Source organism: Eschrichtius robustus, chromosome 8 (genome assembly GCF_028021215.1).
Source record: "Eschrichtius robustus isolate mEscRob2 chromosome 8, mEscRob2.pri, whole genome shotgun sequence".
NCBI lineage: Eukaryota > Metazoa > Chordata > Mammalia > Artiodactyla > Eschrichtiidae > Eschrichtius > Eschrichtius robustus.
The window spans coordinates 42,533,371-42,546,778 of record NC_090831.1 but is presented as its reverse complement, the minus strand read 5'-3'; positions in this window follow the sequence as shown (position 1 = coordinate 42,546,778).

The window sequence follows — 13,408 nt, the reverse complement described above, 5'->3', positions numbered from 1 at the left end:
AACCCACTGCAAAAGGTCACTAAATTTTCACCAACTTGCAGTTCTGTAAATGACACCAGCCCTCCAGAAAATGTCTGGGGTCAAAAATCGACCAAAAAATTCAAAAGAGGGCAACCTTCGAAGAAGACAATTTCAAGAGCTCTATTGTACTCACGGTTTTTTCTTTTAAGAGAAAAGAAAAAGGCGTAGGAATATGATGAATTTCAAAAATTTTAATGACATGCATACCCATACTACAAAAACCTATCAGCTCACAGCAGTCAGAATGGCCATTAGGAAAAATGCTGCAAAAAATAAATGGTGAAGGGAGGGTGGAGAAATGCGTACCCTCGGTTGTAAGGGGGGGCATGTAAAGAGCCACTAATGAAAACACAATGTAGGTGCTTTGAAAAGGGAAACATTGAGCTACCAGTCAATCAATCACAACCACTGCTTGGCCTATCACCTGAGAAAATGAGAATCAAAAAGTCACAGGCTGGCAAACCTGTACGCCAGCAAGATTTACCACAGCCAGCACTTGGAAGCCATGAAAATGTCCATCAACAGAGGAATGCACCAAGAAGAAGTGGTCCACGTACACAATGGACTATTACTCTAATAATAAATAGAAATTAAATTTAAAAACAAACAAAAGCAAGGAGACATCAACATTTGTGGGTTTACCCGGGCACATTGCACTCTAATTTATAACCGAAGAACACCCCTGGCCGGTAGGTCTGTTTCCCTAGTACCAGCATGGGGAACGTAGAAAGGCTGCCGCTCTCTGGCCGTTACCTGCAAAAGCAGGTTTAAAGCCTGAGCGAACGGTCACTTCATGTGAACAAGTACTGCAGGGCTGTAAATGAAACCTGCCCTCAAAATGTCTTGAGGGAGATAACGGCCAAAATATTTCAAATGGTGACACATACTTTAAGAAAACACTTGGAAGAAATAAGCTCTAATCACAGCTGGAAAAATAAAAAGGACGTGTCTTAAAGCTCAATTTCAACGCATTATGAGACACATGCAAATTCAACCACAAAGAGGTATCAGCTCACACCACTCAGAATAACCATCAGCAAAAACTACAAAGAATAAATGCTGAAGGTGCTGGGAAGAAATACATACCCTCCACTTTAAGTGGGACGTAACCTGGAAAGAGCCACTAAGGAGAACAAAATAGAGGTGCCTTGAAAAGGTAAACATTGAGCTACCATATGATCCAGCAGACCTATTCCTGGACCTATAAACTAAGAAGACAGAATTGGAAGGACACAGGCACGCAAATCTGCATTGCATAGTATTACAATAGCCAAGATATGGAAGTAACCAAAAAGTCCAATGACAGATGGGTGGACAAAGAAAGCTGCTACCCGTACAGATGGAATATGAGCTAGTGAAAAAATGAAACAATGCCATTTGCAGCACCATAGATGAGTCTAGAAGTAATCACGCAACTTGGAGTAAGTGAGAAAGCGAAAGACACATATCCTACCATATCACATATAGGTGTTACCTAAAAAATGATACAAACAAAGATATTTCCACAGAGAAACACTATCATAGATTCATTAAAAAAACTTATGGTTCACCATATGGAATGGTGTGAGGATTGGATACATTACCATATTGAGGTTAACAGAGAGATACATACACATATGAAATATATAATCACCAAAGACCTACGCAATACCAAGAGAAGACTACTCAACATTGTGTCATAACCTACATGGGAAAAGGATCCGAAGAAGAACAGATATATGTATATGTGTGAAAGAACCACATCTTGCACACCTAGAACAAACAAAACATTGTAATCAAGTTTGCTGTGGTAAAAAATAAAAATTAAGTTAAAAATACCAACAAGAAGTAATGAGACATAAATTAAAGGGCTTTTTCCTCGCACATTCCATTCTAATTTACAACCTAGAACACCACTTCCAGTAAGGCTCTGTTGCCCTAGTAACCAGATTTGGTAAAGGAGAAATGCTGCCGCCTTGTGGCCGATTCCAGCAAGAGCAGCTTTTAACCCACAGCTAATGGTCACTTACCATTCACAAGGACTCAGGGCTGTAAAGGACACCTGCCCTCAAAATTGTGCTGAGATAGGGAATGGATAAAAAATAATTCAAAACAGGCAAAATTTTCAAGAAGATAGTATGAAGAGGTAAGTTTTACTCACTCTCTTTTTAAAGAAAGGAAAATGGATAAAAGCTCAACCTCAGGAATTATTAGACTCATGCAATCTAATCTACAAAAGTTTTCAACTCGCACCAGTCGACTGACCATTGGCAAAAAGTCTGCAAACAATAAATGCTGAAGAGTTTTTAGAGAACTGTGTACCCTCTAGCTGCTGGTGAGATGTAAAAGGGTTAAACGCTAATAATGAGAACAGAAAGGAGCTGCGTTTAAAAGGAAAAATTGAGGTACCATTCAATCCAGCAGGCGCACCAATGGGCCTCTCACCTGAGAAGACCAGAATGAAGAAGACCCGGGCTGCCAAAGCTGCACTGCAGCCTTATTCACAATAGACAGGACAGTGAAGCAACCAAAATGTCCATCAACAGATGAAAGGATAAAGAAGAAGTGGTCCATGTACACAATGAATACTAGCCATGGAAAACAATGAAACACTGCTCTTTGAGGCACCATAGATGATCTTGGAGATAATCACAGAACATGAGGTAAGTCGGAAAGCAAAAGTCCTATATCCTATGATATCACTTAGAGGCGTTATCTAATAACTGACACAAAGGAACATATTTCCACAGAGAAAGTCAATCACAGACTTATTAAAAAAAATACTATGCTTATCTAAAAGGAAAGGTGGGGGGAATGGATAAATGAAGATTAGCATTACCATATGTATACAAACACATATTATACACATATATCAAAAAGACCGACCATACAGCAAGGAAGGTTTACGCAACACTCTGTAATAATTTACCCGGGAAGAGGATCTCTACATAAATAGGTATATAGAATATGTAGATGAACCAGAGTGCGTATACCTTGGACAAGCAACATTCTAACCATTACCCCAATTGAAAAAATCAAAACCACGAACTGGGTGTAATGAGACATGAACTTATGGGGGGTTTTCCTGGCCCATTCCATTCAAATTTACAACCTAGGCAAACGACTTCCAGAACGGCTCTGCTGCCCTAGTACCCAGATTTGGGAATGGAGAAATGCTGCATCCTTGTGGCCGTTTCCCACAACAGCAGCTTTAAACCCACTGCAAAAGGTCACTAAATATTCACCAATTGCAGTGCTGTAAATGACACCTGCCCTCCAAAAAATACTGAGGTCGAAAATCGACCAAAAAATTCTAGAGTGCAACTTTCCAAAAAGGAAATTTGAAGAGGTATATTATACTCACACATTTTTCTTTTTTCTTTTAACAGAAAAGAAAAAGGCGTGGAAAAATGATGAATTGTAGGAATTTTTACAGACACGTAAACCCAAATTACAAAAACCTATCAGCTCACACCAGTCAGAATGGCCATCAACAAAAATGCTGCAAACAATAAATGCTGACGTGATTGTGGAGAAATGCGTACCCTCGATTCTAAGGGGGACGTGGTAAGAGCCACTAATGAAAGCACAATTGAGGTGCCTTGAAAGGGTAAACTTTGAGCTACCATACCAGTCAATCAATCATACCCACTGCTGGGTCTATCACCTGAGAAAATGAAAATCAAAAATCACAGGCTGGCAATCCTGCACTCCAGCAATATTTACCATAGGCAACACTTGGAAGCAACGAAAATGTCCATCAACAGAGGAATGCACCAAGAAGAAGTGGTCCATGTACACAATGGAATATTAGCCTTGGAAAACATTGAAGCACTGCTCTTCGAGGCACCATAGATGAGCCTGGAGATAATCACAAAACATGAAGTAGGTCGGAAAGCAAAAGGCCTACAGCCTATATTATCTCTTATGGCATTATCTAATAACTGACACAGATGAACAGATTTCCAAAGAGAAAGACACTCACAGGCTTAGAAAACAAACTATGCTCATCTAAAAGGAAAGGAGGGGGGGAAATTGAAAAATGAAGATTAGTGTTACTATACATATACAAATACATATTATATACATGTATCAAAAAGACCGAACATATAGCAAGGGAGGTCGACGGAACACTGGTATATTTTACATGGGAAGAGGATCTGTACGTTAATAGACATACATGATGTACAAATGAACCAGATTGTGTACACCTAGGACAAACAATATTCTAAACTTTACCCATATTAAAAAAAATTTAAAAACCAAGAAGAAGTAATGAGACATAAACTTATGGGGATTTCTCCTGGCAAATTCCATTCTAATTTACAACCTAGGACAATGACTTCCAGAAAGGCTCTGCTGCCCTAGTACCCAGATTGGGGCATGGAGAAATGCTACCTCCTTGTGGCCGTTTCCCACAACAGCAGCTTTGAACCCACTGCAAAAGGTCACTAAATTTTCACCAACTTGCAGTTCTGTAAATGACACCAGCCCTCCAGAAAATGTCTGGGGTCAAAAATCGACCAAAAAATTCAAAAGAGGGCAACCTTCGAAGAAGACAATTTCAAGAGCTCTATTGTACTCACGGTTTTTTCTTTTAAGAGAAAAGAAAAAGGCGTAGGAATATGATGAATTTCAAAAATTTTAATGACATGCATACCCATACTACAAAAACCTATCAGCTCACAGCAGTCAGAATGGCCATTAGGAAAAATGCTGCAAAAAATAAATGGTGAAGGGAGTGTGGAGAAATGCGTACCCTCGGTTGTAAGGGGGGGCATGTAAAGAGCCACTAATGAAAACACAATGTAGGTGCTTTGAAAAGGGAAACATTGAGCTACCAGTCAATCAATCACAACCGCTGCTTGGCCTATCACCTGAGAAAATGAGAATCAAAAAGTCACAGGCTGGCAAACCTGTACGCCAGCAAGATTTACCACAGCCAGCACTTGGGAGCCATGAAAATGTCCATCAACAGAGGAATGCACCAAGAAGAAGTGGTCCACGTACACAATGGACTATTACTCTAATAATAAATAGAAATTAAATTTAAAAACAAACAAAAGCAAGGAGACATCAACATTTGTGGGTTTACCCGGGCACATTGCACTCTAATTTATAACCGAAGAACACCCCTGGCCGGTAGGTCTGTTTCCCTAGTACCAGCATGGGGAACGTAGAAAGGCTGCCGCTCTCTGGCCGTTACCTGCAAAAGCAGGTTTAAAGCCTGAGCGAACGGTCACTTTATGTGAACAAGTACTGCAGGGCTGTAAATGAAACCTGCCCTCAAAATGTCTTGAGGGAGATAATGGCCAAAATATTTCAAATGGTGACACATACTTTAAGAAAACACTTGGAAGAAATAAGCTCTAATCACAGCTGGAAAAATAAAAAGGACGTGTCTTAAAGCTCAATTTCAACGCATTATGAGACACATGCAAATTCAACCACAAAGAGGTATCAGCTCACACCACTCAGAATAACCATCAGCAAAAACTACAAAGAATAAATGCTGAAGGTGCTGGGAAGAAATACATACCCTCCACTTTAAGTGGGACGTAACCTGGAAAGAGCCACTAAGGAGAACAAAATAGAGGTGCCTTGAAAAGGTAAACATTGAGCTACCATATGATCCAGCAGACCTATTCCTGGACCTATAAACTAAGAAGACAGAATTGGAAGGACACAGGCACGCAAATCTGCATTGCATAGTATTACAATAGCCAAGATATGGAAGTAACCAAAAAGTCCAATGACAGATGGGTGGACAAAGAAAGCTGCTACCCGTACAGATGGAATATGAGCTAGTGAAAAAATGAAACAATGCCATTTGCAGCACCATAGATGAGTCTAGAAGTAATCACGCAACTTGGAGTAAGTGAGAAAGCGAAAGACACATATCCTACCATATCACATATAGGTGTTACCTAAAAAATGATACAAACAAAGATATTTCCACAGAGAAACACTATCATAGATTCATTAAAAAAACTTATGGTTCACCATATGGAATGGTGTGAGGATTGGATACATTACCATATTGAGGTTAACAGAGAGATACATACACATATGAAATATATAATCACCAAAGACCTACGCAATACCAAGAGAAGACTACTCAACATTGTGTCATAACCTACATGGGAAAAGGATCCGAAGAAGAACAGATATATGTATATGTGTGAAAGAACCACATCTTGCACACCTAGAACAAACAAAACATTGTAATCAAGTTTGCTGTGGTAAAAAATAAAAATTAAGTTAAAAATACCAACAAGAAGTAATGAGACATAAATTAAAGGGCTTTTTCCTCGCACATTCCATTCTAATTTACAACCTAGAACACCACTTCCAGTAAGGCTCTGTTGCCCTAGTAACCAGATTTGGTAAAGGAGAAATGCTGCCGCCTTGTGGCCGATTCCAGCAAGAGCAGCTTTTAACCCACAGCTAATGGTCACTTACCATTCACAAGGACTCAGGGCTGTAAAGGACACCTGCCCTCAAAATTGTGCTGAGATAGGGAATGGATAAAAAATAATTCAAAACAGGCAAAATTTTCAAGAAGATAGTATGAAGAGGTAAGTTTTACTCACTCTCTTTTTAAAGAAAGGAAAATGGATAAAAGCTCAACCTCAGGAATTATTAGACTCATGCAATCTAATCTACAAAAAGTTTTCAACTCGCACCAGTCGACTGACCATTGGCAAAACGTCTGCAAACAATAAATGCTGAAGAGTTTTTAGAGAACTGTGTACCCTCTAGCTGCTGGTGAGATGTAAAAGGGTTAAACGCTAATAATGAGAACAGAAAGGAGCTGCGTTTAAAAGGAAAAATTGAGGTACCATTCAATCCAGCAGGCGCACCAATGGGCCTCTCACCTGAGAAGACCAGAATGAAGAAGACCCGGGCTGCCAAAGCTGCACTGCAGCCTTATTCACAATAGACAGGACAGTCAAGCAACCAAAATGTCCATCAACAGATGAAAGGATAAAGAAGAAGTGGTCCATGTACACAATGAATACTAGCCATGGAAAACAATGAAACACTGCTCTTTGAGGCACCATAGATGATCTTGGAGATAATCACAGAACATGAGGTAAGTCGGAAAGCAAAAGTCCTATATCCTATGATATCACTTAGAGGCGTTATCTAATAACTGACACAAAGGAACATATTTCCACAGAGAAAGTCAATCACAGACTTATTAAAAAAAATACTATGCTTATCTAAAAGGAAAGGTGGGGGGAATGGATAAATGAAGATTAGCATTACCATATGTATACAAACACATATTATACACATATATCAAAAAGACCGACCATACAGCAAGGAAGGTTTACGCAACACTCTGTAATAATTTACCCGGGAAGAGGATCTCTACATAAATAGGTATATAGAATATGTAGATGAACCAGAGTGCGTATACCTTGGACAAGCAACATTCTAACCATTACCCCAATTGAAAAAATCAAAACCACGAACTGGGTGTAATGAGACATGAACTTATGGGGGGTTTTCCTGGCCCATTCCATTCAAATTTACAACCTAGGCAAACGACTTCCAGAACGGCTCTGCTGCCCTAGTACCCAGATTTGGGAATGGAGAAATGCTGCATCCTTGTGGCCGTTTCCCACAACAGCAGCTTTAAACCCACTGCAAAAGGTCACTAAATATTCACCAATTGCAGTGCTGTAAATGACACCTGCCCTCCAAAAAATACTGAGGTCGAAAATCGACCAAAAAATTCTAGAGTGCAACTTTCCAAAAAGGAAATTTGAAGAGGTATATTATACTCACACATTTTTCTTTTTTCTTTTAACAGAAAAGAAAAAGGCGTGGAAAAATGATGAATTGTAGGAATTTTTACAGACACGTAAACCCAAATTACAAAAACCTATCAGCTCACACCAGTCAGAATGGCCATCAACAAAAATGCTGCAAACAATAAATGCTGACGTGATTGTGGAGAAATGCGTACCCTCGATTCTAAGGGGGACGTGGTAAGAGCCACTAATGAAAGCACAATTGAGGTGCCTTGAAAGGGTAAACTTTGAGCTACCATACCAGTCAATCAATCATACCCACTGCTGGGTCTATCACCTGAGAAAATGAAAATCAAAAATCACAGGCTGGCAATCCTGCACTCCAGCAATATTTACCATAGGCAACACTTGGAAGCAACGAAAATGTCCATCAACAGAGGAATGCACCAAGAAGAAGTGGTCCATGTACACAATGGAATATTAGCCTTGGAAAACATTGAAGCACTGCTCTTCGAGGCACCATAGATGAGCCTGGAGATAATCACAAAACATGAAGTAGGTCGGAAAGCAAAAGGCCTACAGCCTATATTATCTCTTATGGCATTATCTAATAACTGACACAGATGAACAGATTTCCAAAGAGAAAGACACTCACAGGCTTAGAAAACAAACTATGCTCATCTAAAAGGAAAGGAGGGGGGGAAATTGAAAAATGAAGATTAGTGTTACTATACATATACAAATACATATTATATACATGTATCAAAAAGACCGAACATATAGCAAGGGAGGTCGACGGAACACTGGTATATTTTACATGGGAAGAGGATCTGTACGTTAATAGACATACATGATGTACAAATGAACCAGATTGTGTACACCTAGGACAAACAATATTCTAAACTTTACCCAGATTAAAAAAAATTTAAAAACCAAGAAGAAGTAATGAGACATAAACTTATGGGGATTTCTCCTGGCAAATTCCATTCTAATTTACAACCTAGGACAATGACTTCCAGAAAGGCTCTGCTGCCCTAGTACCCAGATTGGGGCATGGAGAAATGCTACCTCCTTGTGGCCGTTTCCCACAACAGCAGCTTTGAACCCACTGCAAAAGGTCACTAAATTTTCACCAACTTGCAGTTCTGTAAATGACACCAGCCCTCCAGAAAATGTCTGGGGTCAAAAATCGACCAAAAAATTCAAAAGAGGGCAACCTTCGAAGAAGACAATTTCAAGAGCTCTATTGTACTCACGGTTTTTTCTTTTAAGAGAAAAGAAAAAGGCGTAGGAATATGATGAATTTCAAAAATTTTAATGACATGCATACCCATACTACAAAAACCTATCAGCTCACAGCAGTCAGAATGGCCATTAGGAAAAATGCTGCAAAAAATAAATGGTGAAGGGAGGGTGGAGAAATGCGTACCCTCGGTTGTAAGGGGGGGCATGTAAAGAGCCACTAATGAAAACACAATGTAGGTGCTTTGAAAAGGGAAACATTGAGCTACCAGTCAATCAATCACAACCACTGCTTGGCCTATCACCTGAGAAAATGAGAATCAAAAAGTCACAGGCTGGCAAACCTGTACGCCAGCAAGATTTACCACAGCCAGCACTTGGAAGCCATGAAAATGTCCATCAACAGAGGAATGCACCAAGAAGAAGTGGTCCACGTACACAATGGACTATTACTCTAATAATAAATAGAAATTAAATTTAAAAACAAACAAAAGCAAGGAGACATCAACATTTGTGGGTTTACCCGGGCACATTGCACTCTAATTTATAACCGAAGAACACCCCTGGCCGGTAGGTCTGTTTCCCTAGTACCAGCATGGGGAACGTAGAAAGGCTGCCGCTCTCTGGCCGTTACCTGCAAAAGCAGGTTTAAAGCCTGAGCGAACGGTCACTTCATGTGAACAAGTACTGCAGGGCTGTAAATGAAACCTGCCCTCAAAATGTCTTGAGGGAGATAACGGCCAAAATATTTCAAATGGTGACACATACTTTAAGAAAACACTTGGAAGAAATAAGCTCTAATCACAGCTGGAAAAATAAAAAGGACGTGTCTTAAAGCTCAATTTCAACGCATTATGAGACACATGCAAATTCAACCACAAAGAGGTATCAGCTCACACCACTCAGAATAACCATCAGCAAAAACTACAAAGAATAAATGCTGAAGGTGCTGGGAAGAAATACATACCCTCCACTTTAAGTGGGACGTAACCTGGAAAGAGCCACTAAGGAGAACAAAATAGAGGTGCCTTGAAAAGGTAAACATTGAGCTACCATATGATCCAGCAGACCTATTCCTGGACCTATAAACTAAGAAGACAGAATTGGAAGGACACAGGCACGCAAATCTGCATTGCATAGTATTACAATAGCCAAGATATGGAAGTAACCAAAAAGTCCAATGACAGATGGGTGGACAAAGAAAGCTGCTACCCGTACAGATGGAATATGAGCTAGTGAAAAAATGAAACAATGCCATTTGCAGCACCATAGATGAGTCTAGAAGTAATCACGCAACTTGGAGTAAGTGAGAAAGCGAAAGACACATATCCTACCATATCACATATAGGTGTTACCTAAAAAATGATACAAACAAAGATATTTCCACAGAGAAACACTATCATAGATTCATTAAAAAAACTTATGGTTCACCATATGGAATGGTGTGAGGATTGGATACATTACCATATTGAGGTTAACAGAGAGATACATACACATATGAAATATATAATCACCAAAGACCTACGCAATACCAAGAGAAGACTACTCAACATTGTGTCATAACCTACATGGGAAAAGGATCCGAAGAAGAACAGATATATGTATATGTGTGAAAGAACCACATCTTGCACACCTAGAACAAACAAAACATTGTAATCAAGTTTGCTGTGGTAAAAAATAAAAATTAAGTTAAAAATACCAACAAGAAGTAATGAGACATAAATTAAAGGGCTTTTTCCTCGCACATTCCATTCTAATTTACAACCTAGAACACCACTTCCAGTAAGGCTCTGTTGCCCTAGTAACCAGATTTGGTAAAGGAGAAATGCTGCCGCCTTGTGGCCGATTCCAGCAAGAGCAGCTTTTAACCCACAGCTAATGGTCACTTACCATTCACAAGGACTCAGGGCTGTAAAGGACACCTGCCCTCAAAATTGTGCTGAGATAGGGAATGGATAAAAAATAATTCAAAACAGGCAAAATTTTCAAGAAGATAGTATGAAGAGGTAAGTTTTACTCACTCTCTTTTTAAAGAAAGGAAAATGGATAAAAGCTCAACCTCAGGAATTATTAGACTCATGCAATCTAATCTACAAAAAGTTTTCAACTCGCACCAGTCGACTGACCATTGGCAAAAAGTCTGCAAACAATAAATGCTGAAGAGTTTTTAGAGAACTGTGTACCCTCTAGCTGCTGGTGAGATGTAAAAGGGTTAAACGCTAATAATGAGAACAGAAAGGAGCTGCGTTTAAAAGGAAAAATTGAGGTACCATTCAATCCAGCAGGCGCACCAATGGGCCTCTCACCTGAGAAGACCAGAATGAAGAAGACCCGGGCTGCCAAAGCTGCACTGCAGCCTTATTCACAATAGACAGGACAGTGAAGCAACCAAAATGTCCATCAACAGATGAAAGGATAAAGAAGAAGTGGTCCATGTACACAATGAATACTAGCCATGGAAAACAATGAAACACTGCTCTTTGAGGCACCATAGATGATCTTGGAGATAATCACAGAACATGAGGTAAGTCGGAAAGCAAAAGTCCTATATCCTATGATATCACTTAGAGGCGTTATCTAATAACTGACACAAAGGAACATATTTCCACAGAGAAAGTCAATCACAGACTTATTAAAAAAAATACTATGCTTATCTAAAAGGAAAGGTGGGGGGAATGGATAAATGAAGATTAGCATTACCATATGTATACAAACACATATTATACACATATATCAAAAAGACCGACCATACAGCAAGGAAGGTTTACGCAACACTCTGTAATAATTTACCCGGGAAGAGGATCTCTACATAAATAGGTATATAGAATATGTAGATGAACCAGAGTGCGTATACCTTGGACAAGCAACATTCTAACCATTACCCCAATTGAAAAAATCAAAACCACGAACTGGGTGTAATGAGACATGAACTTATGGGGGGTTTTCCTGGCCCATTCCATTCAAATTTACAACCTAGGCAAACGACTTCCAGAACGGCTCTGCTGCCCTAGTACCCAGATTTGGGAATGGAGAAATGCTGCATCCTTGTGGCCGTTTCCCACAACAGCAGCTTTAAACCCACTGCAAAAGGTCACTAAATATTCACCAATTGCAGTGCTGTAAATGACACCTGCCCTCCAAAAAATACTGAGGTCGAAAATCGACCAAAAAATTCTAGAGTGCAACTTTCCAAAAAGGAAATTTGAAGAGGTATATTATACTCACACATTTTTCTTTTTTCTTTTAACAGAAAAGAAAAAGGCGTGGAAAAATGATGAATTGTAGGAATTTTTACAGACACGTAAACCCAAATTACAAAAACCTATCAGCTCACACCAGTCAGAATGGCCATCAACAAAAATGCTGCAAACAATAAATGCTGACGTGATTGTGGAGAAATGCGTACCCTCGATTCTAAGGGGGACGTGGTAAGAGCCACTAATGAAAGCACAATTGAGGTGCCTTGAAAGGGTAAACTTTGAGCTACCATACCAGTCAATCAATCATACCCACTGCTGGGTCTATCACCTGAGAAAATGAAAATCAAAAATCACAGGCTGGCAATCCTGCACTCCAGCAATATTTACCATAGGCAACACTTGGAAGCAACGAAAATGTCCATCAACAGAGGAATGCACCAAGAAGAAGTGGTCCATGTACACAATGGAATATTAGCCTTGGAAAACATTGAAGCACTGCTCTTCGAGGCACCATAGATGAGCCTGGAGATAATCACAAAACATGAAGTAGGTCGGAAAGCAAAAGGCCTACAGCCTATATTATCTCTTATGGCATTATCTAATAACTGACACAGATGAACAGATTTCCAAAGAGAAAGACACTCACAGGCTTAGAAAACAAACTATGCTCATCTAAAAGGAAAGGAGGGGGGGAAATTGAAAAATGAAGATTAGTGTTACTATACATATACAAATACATATTATATACATGTATCAAAAAGACCGAACATATAGCAAGGGAGGTCGACGGAACACTGGTATATTTTACATGGGAAGAGGATCTGTACGTTAATAGACATACATGATGTACAAATGAACCAGATTGTGTACACCTAGGACAAACAATATTCTAAACTTTACCCAGATTAAAAAAAATTTAAAAACCAAGAAGAAGTAATGAGACATAAACTTATGGGGATTTCTCCTGGCAAATTCCATTCTAATTTACAACCTAGGACAATGACTTCCAGAAAGGCTCTGCTGCCCTAGTACCCAGATTGGGGCATGGAGAAATGCTACCTCCTTGTGGCCGTTTCCCACAACAGCAGCTTTGAACCCACTGCAAAAGGTCACTAAATTTTCACCAACTTGCAGTTCTGTAAATGACACCAGCCCTCCAGAAAATGTCTGGGGTCAAAAATCGACCAAAAAATTCAAAAGAGG